Raw genomic sequence first — 9,446 nt, 5'->3', positions numbered from 1 at the left:
GCCCATTGTTTTGACTTGCTGTTTTTTTGACTGTCAAAAAATGAGAGAGCATTGCCATTCCTACAGTACATACCCATTTTATACTATATGACAAGACCGAGCACGCTCCTGGTCAGTATCATTAAAATGTTAAGTAATCACAAATCCTGCTCACTTACAAATTTTATTATGAATCAATTCATTTGAAAAACAGAACATGTCTGACTGATTAAGATATAGTGACAGGCCCATATTTTACAACCACCTGCAACAGAAGTGAGATTTCCAGCCTGTTATTTATTCATTTAGTTTATGTTTTGTACGTACACTTTTATTTTTGATGACAGACTTGATCCTCCAGGGCGTGGATGATACTAGTTTTGCACAAAGCTGTGGAGAGATGTTCCGTCATTCTTCACAGATGATTCTCCTCAGCCACTCTTTGCTGGAGGGGGGCTGTTGCTCTGCCTTCCACTTTAAAATACTTCAGTTGTTCTATTGGATTCATAGGGACACACTTGGGCAGGTCATCATTTTTATTTCCTTCTTTACAAACTCCTGGGTGATTTTTTTTTTTTCAGTGTGTTTGAAAATTCCTCTCCTTCCAAGCTTGTTGAGACTGTGAGTCATCTTTTCATTCAGTATTTGAGTACACAACGTTTCCACCACCTACTAATGTCATCTCCTCTACACCTTGTGCGTTAATGCAGCCCCATCAGTGAACTCCCACCTCCAGGTTTCACAATCAGCTCTGTGGAGTCACTGAGGAACCTGTCCAGACCAGGTCCACGTCAAACACACTGGACCGTATCTGATCCAAAAATATTTATCTTGGTTTCATCTGACCAAACAATGTGCTGCCAATTTTAATCAGGCCTCTTTTCATGTATCTGGCAAAGTTTCATCTTGCAGTTTTATGCCGTTTTGTGAGCAATGGTTTTCTTCTTGGCAGTCGCTCAAACACTAATTTCCACAGATAATCCTTTTGCCAAGTCAGAAGCACTTAGCCGTCTGTTTTTCAATGCAAGGTTGCATATACAATGAGTTATGTGTGGCTGTATAACTGTGTCCCGTGTTATTGGTAGAATGGCTCTTCCTGTACCTCCTAACCACTGGTGCTTATGTTCAGTAGCTGATTGATGCTCTTGTGGCCTGTCCCATTTTTATGAATTCTCACAATTAGGTTACTTACTTACTTGTCCACACAGTTCCTTATCATGTGCAGGCTTGCATCTTGCATTAGATACAACCCAGGACAAAAGTGAGAAAGCTGTGATGTTCACAGGTAACTTTATAACCTTGCTCATGCAATTAGCCTTAAATCGCAAGTGCGATCACTTTTGTTACAGAGGTCACAAGTGCACTAGATCACATGTGTTCTAACTTGTGTTACACCAAGGTTGCACAGCTCACCTGTTTAAATTTAATTAAGGCTTAAAGTGATGTATAATTGAGGACATGCTGCTTTGAGTTACAGGTGGGTGATTTGCCCATTTTTGGATTAGCCGAGAGTTAGGTGGAGTCAGGCACTGCCAAGATGGCGATGGCAGCGCAGCTCACTCTGAGCTTCAAAACTGCTCTTCAGAAACCTGTGGGTGACATTTCAGAGGCTATGTCCATCTTTATTTACTTTCTGTGGTCTCAAATACTATCTGGGAACATGGCCAGCAAAAAACTTTGAGGGGATTGAAAAGACCTGTAGCCAACAACAACAGCTCACATGGTAACATTAGTATAATAAAACCTTTCCACAGCACTAAATAAAATTTTTGACACAATTAATGTTCAAGTCATTTCTCCTTTGTTAATCTATGTAAAGCTATAGTCAACAAAACTCAGCACTTCCTGTTGGGTTTTTTTTTTGCACAATAAAAGCATTTTAATAAAGGAAGCCTGCAAGACCTTTTAATGTGAAAATTCTACAGGAAGTAACATGTCATTCATGGCAGCTTCACAAAGTTTGGCTAAAGAGGCAAAGTGGAGACACCTGACATGACTCCTGAGCTACTGATGGAATGAAATGAACATTATATTGAATATCCAATAGCTCTGACGTTCAGAATAATGTAGAGAACAGAAAATGCAATTACACAAAGTAATACGGTCTTTTATTTAATCTGGATGTCTCTCACTCACACACACTCTCGCTCACACACACACACACAGATGCTCTATGGCAAAACAAGAGATCACCTTCAAGTGCAGCGACGCGTCACGCTGAGCCTTCAGCTGTTGTTACAGCGACGCACAGCTGATCAGCAGCCAGCTTGACAACTTCATTCACCCAGCACCTGCTAGCTGTCAATCACACGGGAGACAGATGCGTGTGTGTGTGTGTCCTGAGGCTATTCATGAAGCTGTCAAAGAGAGGACGAGAGACGTCCATCACCCCTCTTTATCTCTTTTTCTGTCTGTTGCTCTCTTATCCTCTCTTTCTCTTTCCCTCTCTCTCTCTCTCTCTCTCTCTCTCTGTGCCCTTGATCACTTTACGTTCAGCATTCTCTCTTCATCCTTCATTACACCTCCCACTCTCAATAATCTCCCTACACACTTTCACTACCCACTGCATATAGATATTTACCATGGGGTTTTTATATTGGCTATATTAAAGTTGCTCATTCTGGCATAAACTTAAAGTGCTAAAATTGCATGTGCACATACATGTCCGGATATGTACATATGCAAACACACGTACAGACACCTTGACCATGTCTAATAAATCCCCTTTCATGTTGTTTTGGTTGCTACGTGCAAATACTATCATGTACTGTAGGTCTAATTAAAGTTGGAGCTTGAATATGGAGGGAGCAGTTTAAACCAGAATACTGTGATCTGAATATTGCAAAGATCGAACATTTGGTATATCAAAGGTTATATCAAGTCACTACACAAGGTGTTGTTCCACCAGGAGCCTCCAAGACAGCTTCAGTGCTCCTGAACGTAGATCCACCAAGTGTAACTTTACCGCTTATATGGATGGACTTACAAGCAGAAACTAAAATCTGCAAAGTCTGTGGTCAAGACTCTGAGGAGATGAACCGATGAGGCAAAGATGCACAGAACTGCTTTTTTCTGAGTTCTGGATGAACTCACTGTCACTGTGACATCATAAATCAGTTTTTGTGAGTGTTACACCCTTTTTAAACCAAAACTAGTGAGTGACCCTCCTGTCTTAAAGTCTGTGATGACCAACTGGACCCCATCTTCACTCAGATCCTCAACGCACCTTTGGAGCTGTGTGAGTCCCCTCTTGTTTCACACACTCCACAATCATCCTGTCTCTTACGAAACCCTCCATCACAGGACTCAATGATTACAGACCCTGACGTTTGTGGTCATGGAGTCCTGTGAGAGACTGGTGCTGATCCACCTGAAGGACATCACTGGTCATCACCTCAGCACTGGCACCCACTCAGGGATGTGTGCTCTCCCCAAGTGTAGTGTCCTTCTCACTCTATACCAACTACTGCACCTCAGGAGACCCACCTGTTAAAGTCCTGAGATTTGCACACGACACAACAGCCACCGGCCTCAGACAAGATGGTGACAAGTCTGCACACAGAGGGGGGGGGCGGGAGAGCTGAGCCTCAGCTGCAGTCACAACACCATGGAGCTGCACGCAGTCAAAAGTATGGAGATGACAGTGGACTTCAGGAGGAACTCCCCCAACACTGCCCCTCCTCGCCATACTCGAGAGCACTGTGTCATCTGTGGAATCCTTTATTGCAGCATTAGTTGTAGGTAGGTGTTCCTAATAAACTGTTACCTAAGTGTAAATATGCACATCATCTAAAACCAGGCAAATCCAAAGCACAAATCAGTTAATTCTTTACAAACATATCAATCTCTTATTTCCTATCTAATGTTACATAACAGTAGAACACTGGTGCTTATGATAAAAAATAGAAGTATATATTAAAAATTTACAAAACCAATAAAAAAGTCTGACCTTTACTTTCTGATGAAGCATCATAGTTTGCTCTTTGGTCGATTCACTTTCCCCCTGCTCGGCTTTATCACGCAGTGTTTTGTATGCTTTTGATATATCCAAGAGAATAGGTGTCAGCATTGAGTTAGCTGAGACTGTAATGTGTATGTGACAGGATGAAGTTGGGTTATTGGATATCAGATACCGCTGGCTCTCAAAAGAAGCTTTTTCACTCGGGGGGGGAGGAACATCAAAAATCTGACATTTAGCATTTTTCCTAATGTCACTATTGTAGCTTTGATGGATTATCTGTTTATGACATGTTGTCATCTGGATTTTCACGAGCTTCAAGTCTGTCCTCTGTCCTCTTATATCATTGCTATTTACCAACATGCCTTGCAAATATCTTCAGTTAAAGGAGGATTGCTGACAAACTTTACATAATTTTTGAAAACATGACCATCTAGACAGTCAAAGTAAAAATGGCTGAGTCTTGAAGACACAAATCCACTGCAGTACAATGCAATTTTTTGGTTTCATGTTTAGATGGTTCTCCATGGAAACCACAGTGTTCACATATTTGTTTACGGCACAATATTCCAAATGTAGTGAAACAGTTTTACACACCCATCTACGAAGACAACTTTCTTCCACAATGCAGGTGCTCGACACAGAGAGCCTCTTGCTAAGGTCTGTGCTTGTCCAAATATCAAGGGGATTAATTAAAAGTCAATTACTTGGCGAAAGACAATTGAGTAAGATTAGGGGTTTCTCTGTGAATTCAGACTTGGCCCCACGTCTTAATATCCAATGCCCTTTCATCTGTGGGGTGGTAAATGGACCTCTGCCTATGTATTTGTACTCAGTTTAAATGTTGTTGCTTATGCAAATTTAATGACCATTTTAGTTGCATCCTTTTAATGTGCACACCACAGCCTAATGCATAATTAAAGATTGTACAAATAATGGAGCATGCTCATTTTTATTTGATCTGATTTTAATCCAGTGGAGGGAAAAAAATACAACTCAAGAAATGATATATAGAACATATTAAAGTTCTTGTCGAGGAGGAGGCTCCCTGTGCAAAATATTAGAAAACATGTGAGGAGCCCGAAGTTATTATAATGTGGATCAAACGAATGTGTAAGAGGAAAACTTAAAAAACTGCCATGTAAACTGCAGTAAAGCAGGAGATACGCTTTTAACTAGGCGTTCATATGCACATGATGGCTGCCTGATTCTGCATCAACGCTAGGGGCAGCGCAGGGGCAGTATGGGCGTACGAGCCTAAATGCAGTTTATTGATGTTGGACTAATTACTTCAAATTGCATATGTAAAATAGCAGTAATATACAGTAATTCGTAAAAGAAATTGGAGGATTATTTTCAGTATTTACAGGTTGAAGTATTTTCAGTGGTGTTATATTACTGTAAATATGGAGTTTATCCACAGACCCCTTTAGTGACAGGAATGAATAAATTAATTAATTATCTGTGGATAATTTAAAGTTATTTAAATTTCATTGACATTATGTTGCTTTTAGTTGCTGCGCACCTGAACTGCTTTTGATGTTCTCATTAGGGGAGGGGGCAGGGAGTGGATCCTCCAGTAACGCATAGTACTTGAAAAAGAACTAGCATGTGAACATTTACATTCACAACGCAGCCGGGTATCTACATGAACACATGACTGAAAAATATCTCCAGCTTGAGAATCACAAATGACGCCGTGCATGTGTTTTGTGACTACTTACAATAAAATATGATATGCTTTTTCCTGGATGCCGTGACTGTCTATTATCTGTAAAAAATGACACATCTTAAACTAGACACAACTGATGTCAACTGCAGCTCTGATTTTTGAAATATTTTCAAACCTGCATTGTTCTGCTATTTTTCACTGCCTCTGTTGGCTCAATGACCAACTGTCACTCAGCTAGTAGAGGGACTTGAAGAGAATTAATACACAAAATAATCTCCGTCACAGTTAACCATTAATAACATTAACAGCACTATGGCTGACCATCAGCTTAGTGCACATCTACATGAAACATAAGAAATTAAAGAAAAACTTAATCTGCAACATTAAGTTTTTCTTTAATTTCTTGGACTTCTTGAATATCTTTGTGAGACCGAAGGTATGCGGGGCATTGGAATCACTGCCTTACTAAGTGCTGTGCAGATGCAGAATGCCCCCCCCCACCCCCCCCAACCCCGCAGCATGTTGAAAGGAAACGTGGTGGGAACACAATCCCCAGGGTGGACGAAACAGCTAAAACTTCATGAAATGGAAAACAAGATCCAAGAACTGTCAAGGTATAAAAGACACTGGTTTAGCTGGGCTAGCCGAAGGGGAAGGAGAACACGTTTGAGTAAAAGTAATCCCCATTTCCCCGGCAACAGAATCAGAGAACAAAAGAAAATTACCAGATGTAATCGAGTGTTGCCACTTGGTCGTCTTGGTCGTGATGGACATCCACAGGGAATCATAATTCAGTTCCCCATGAGGGATGAACAGGATTTCGTAGTGAAAGTAGCTAAAGGTCTCGACATTTCGATAAGTCAAGAATCCATGCTTCAAGGTAGACCTCTTTCCAGAATATCGGCTGAGATGACGTCTGGCCCCTGGTAGATGAGGCAAGGGAGGATGGTAAAACAGCACTCCTCAGTGTTCTTCTACTTACTACTTTTGATATATTTTCAAACGTCTCTGGTAACCGACTAAATGTTAGCCTTCTGCTATCATCAGCCAAAACATTAGTAACGTTATGCACTGCAGCATTCATCCAGCCTGTAATATGGGCTGAGACTAGCTGTCTATTCTGGCTAGCTACCTTGTGGGTATCATTAGCTTTTGCTCCTCCATAAATCTGCTGTTTACTGTAAGCTATCAGTATTGAGTTTCTTACCATCAATCAAACAATTCATGTACCACATTTTTCACTGACTTTCCAAATTGTTTTTTCGACTTGTGGGTGCGGTCATGTGAATTTTCCCAGTCGGAAATACATTTTACCAATTATTCCAGTAAGAAATGAATGCAGCATCCTGCAACACAACCCAAAACTCTAAAAACTGCAGACTGTCAATCACAAATCTGACTGAAGGTACAGTCGATAGCAGCGTCCCTCCAGCTGACCGGCCCGCAGGAAACAGTTTTAATGTTAAAGGCCATTTGTCATGGCTTCAATCATCTCGATATGCTCCGCCCATGGTCCCGCCTCAACATAGCGATTGGACAGTTCTTTGTCTTGCATATATTGTAATGCATATATAACAAGCAAATGCAAATAAAAATGTGTGTTGTATTTCACTTTATTTCTGTGGTTGATACAGCACAGCACAGCATCACCTTCAAAAGTTGGAAAAAAGAGCAGGGGTGAAGGAGAGACTGTATCAGAAGTACATGAAGACCCTGTGCATATGTGTTTGTTTGTGTGTGTCACATTTTAGAGCAGTGCTGGACCTAATCTGATCCTGATAGTGCTGTGTCCATCTCAGCTGAGACAGACAGCTTATTGTCATCGTCCTCTGCCCCTGACACATGCCCTCCTCTCTCTCCCCCTCTCTGTCTGATTGTCTCATCACTCCTCGGTGCTGTGACTCCCACCTGACGTCCAGACAGACCTCAGCCTCCCGCAAGCTGGATAATCAACATCCTGTCAGTATACTGTCAATATCTTCCTCACAGAAAGTGGACATTGACCCACACACACACACACACACACACACACACACACACACACACACACACACACACACACACACACACACACACACTCGTGACCAGACATGCACTATCACAAACATCCCCACCCCTGCTCTTTGGGTAACTAGAGGACACTGTTTACATCATGTCATGCCATGAATGTGTAAATACCCACCCTGAATGTCGGAAAAATTTATATTATAATATTATGTATTATATAATATTTGACCCACTTGTTTTTATTTTTTATCTCAACCACATTATCACAACCTGTCCTCCAACCTGACAACCATTGTCCCTACCCTCTTATATCACCCATAAGAGCATCTCCTTAAATAGCACCCATGGGAGCAGGTATACCAGACCATTGTGTTTACCTGAGGCCATGCACCATACCTTCATCAAAGTTAGAATAATTACCACACAGTTCTGCTCTTGGAGCGGTCACAGTTTGGATAGGTTTAGCGAAAGATCATGGTTTGGGTTGAAATAAGTTCTTGCTTGAGGTTGGAAGCCATTTGTCTTCATGATTATAATAATAAATAGGTTGTGGAGTCGTCATAATTAAAAGAAATGATGATGACTGCTGGTTTCAAACAGGAAATGAACAGCAGTCTCCACTGTCCAAGTCCTGTGTTCTGACATCCCGTCCATCCACTCCAACCCAGATGCAGACTTTAACCATCTTTACACTATGTCACCTGACTTCTTCCTGTGCTCCTGACAAAATCACCTAGCAACACCCTAACCTTTATTAAACACTGGTGTACTCCTTCCTACACACATGCACACACATACACACACACAAGCACACACACAAACACATGCACACTCAAGATGGTTAATATTTTAAACAGTTATTTGTATTTGTATGTATTTGTGTTAGCAAGTATACAGTATGTATGTAGATGTATGTGTGGCAGGGAGTTACTGCATCTTTGCTGTATTGCAAAGGTTAGTAGCCCCAGCTTCTGTGCGCCATTTGAATCGTCCCCTGAGTGTTGTGTACTGAACCTGGGTCCGTGGTGTCCACCTCTTCCACTGATCCAGCAATGACAGCGTCCACCCCCACACCCCTCCAAGTCGAGAGTTTTCTCTGGAGCTCCCCAGGCGCATGGCCATAGCCGTGCCCCAGGAACAGCAGCCCCTGTGGGTGGGCACTCAGCTGGCTGTCAGCCTCCACAACATCCACCATCCAGCTTCCATCTTGGAAGCACAAGTGCTGCCACTTCTGGCAGTGATCTCCATATGTTTTGATATTAGAGCAGCCCTTCTCTCAGTTTGACATTCACATTGTGGCTTAATGTTGCCCTTGTAAGACTGGCACAAACACACATACCCTCAGTACCACCATGGGAGGCAGAGACAGAGAGATGACAGCTATATCTGAAGTTCACCCTGACAGTCTGTGTCTGATTCCACAGAGGAGTGACCTTAAGAAACTCCAGTCTAGACAAAAGAGGTCAGTGGCAGTGCTGGGTTACTTCGGAGTCACACTTTGAAAACTCTGTGACTGAACATGCACATTCATGTTTTGGTTTCTGGCTTGTCTGTTTGCTTTATCCTGCCGCAGGGAGGTAAGAGTGCAGTATCAGCTAAAAAGCTTTGGAGCTGGTGAAGAATTCAAATTCATAGTCCAAAGATAATTTGGGAGAAGCTGTGACAAAGTGCATGTGGAGACACCATTTGTTCCCATTTTTGCCAGAACTGTGAGCGAATTGTTTTTACCATAGTTCCATCATTAACCAAGAGTTTGCAGACGTATAACAATCCTGCGTTTGTTTGTGTGTTGTTTTTGTTTGGTTACACTTCACACAACATCATTGCTTC

Source organism: Seriola dumerili, unplaced genomic scaffold (assembly GCF_002260705.1).
Source record: "Seriola dumerili isolate Sdu_G_001 unplaced genomic scaffold, Sdu_1.0 BDQW01000003.1, whole genome shotgun sequence".
Taxonomy (NCBI): Eukaryota; Metazoa; Chordata; class Actinopteri; order Carangiformes; family Carangidae; genus Seriola; species Seriola dumerili.
The sequence above is the reverse complement of the archived record's forward strand: the minus strand, read 5'-3'. Positions refer to the sequence as shown.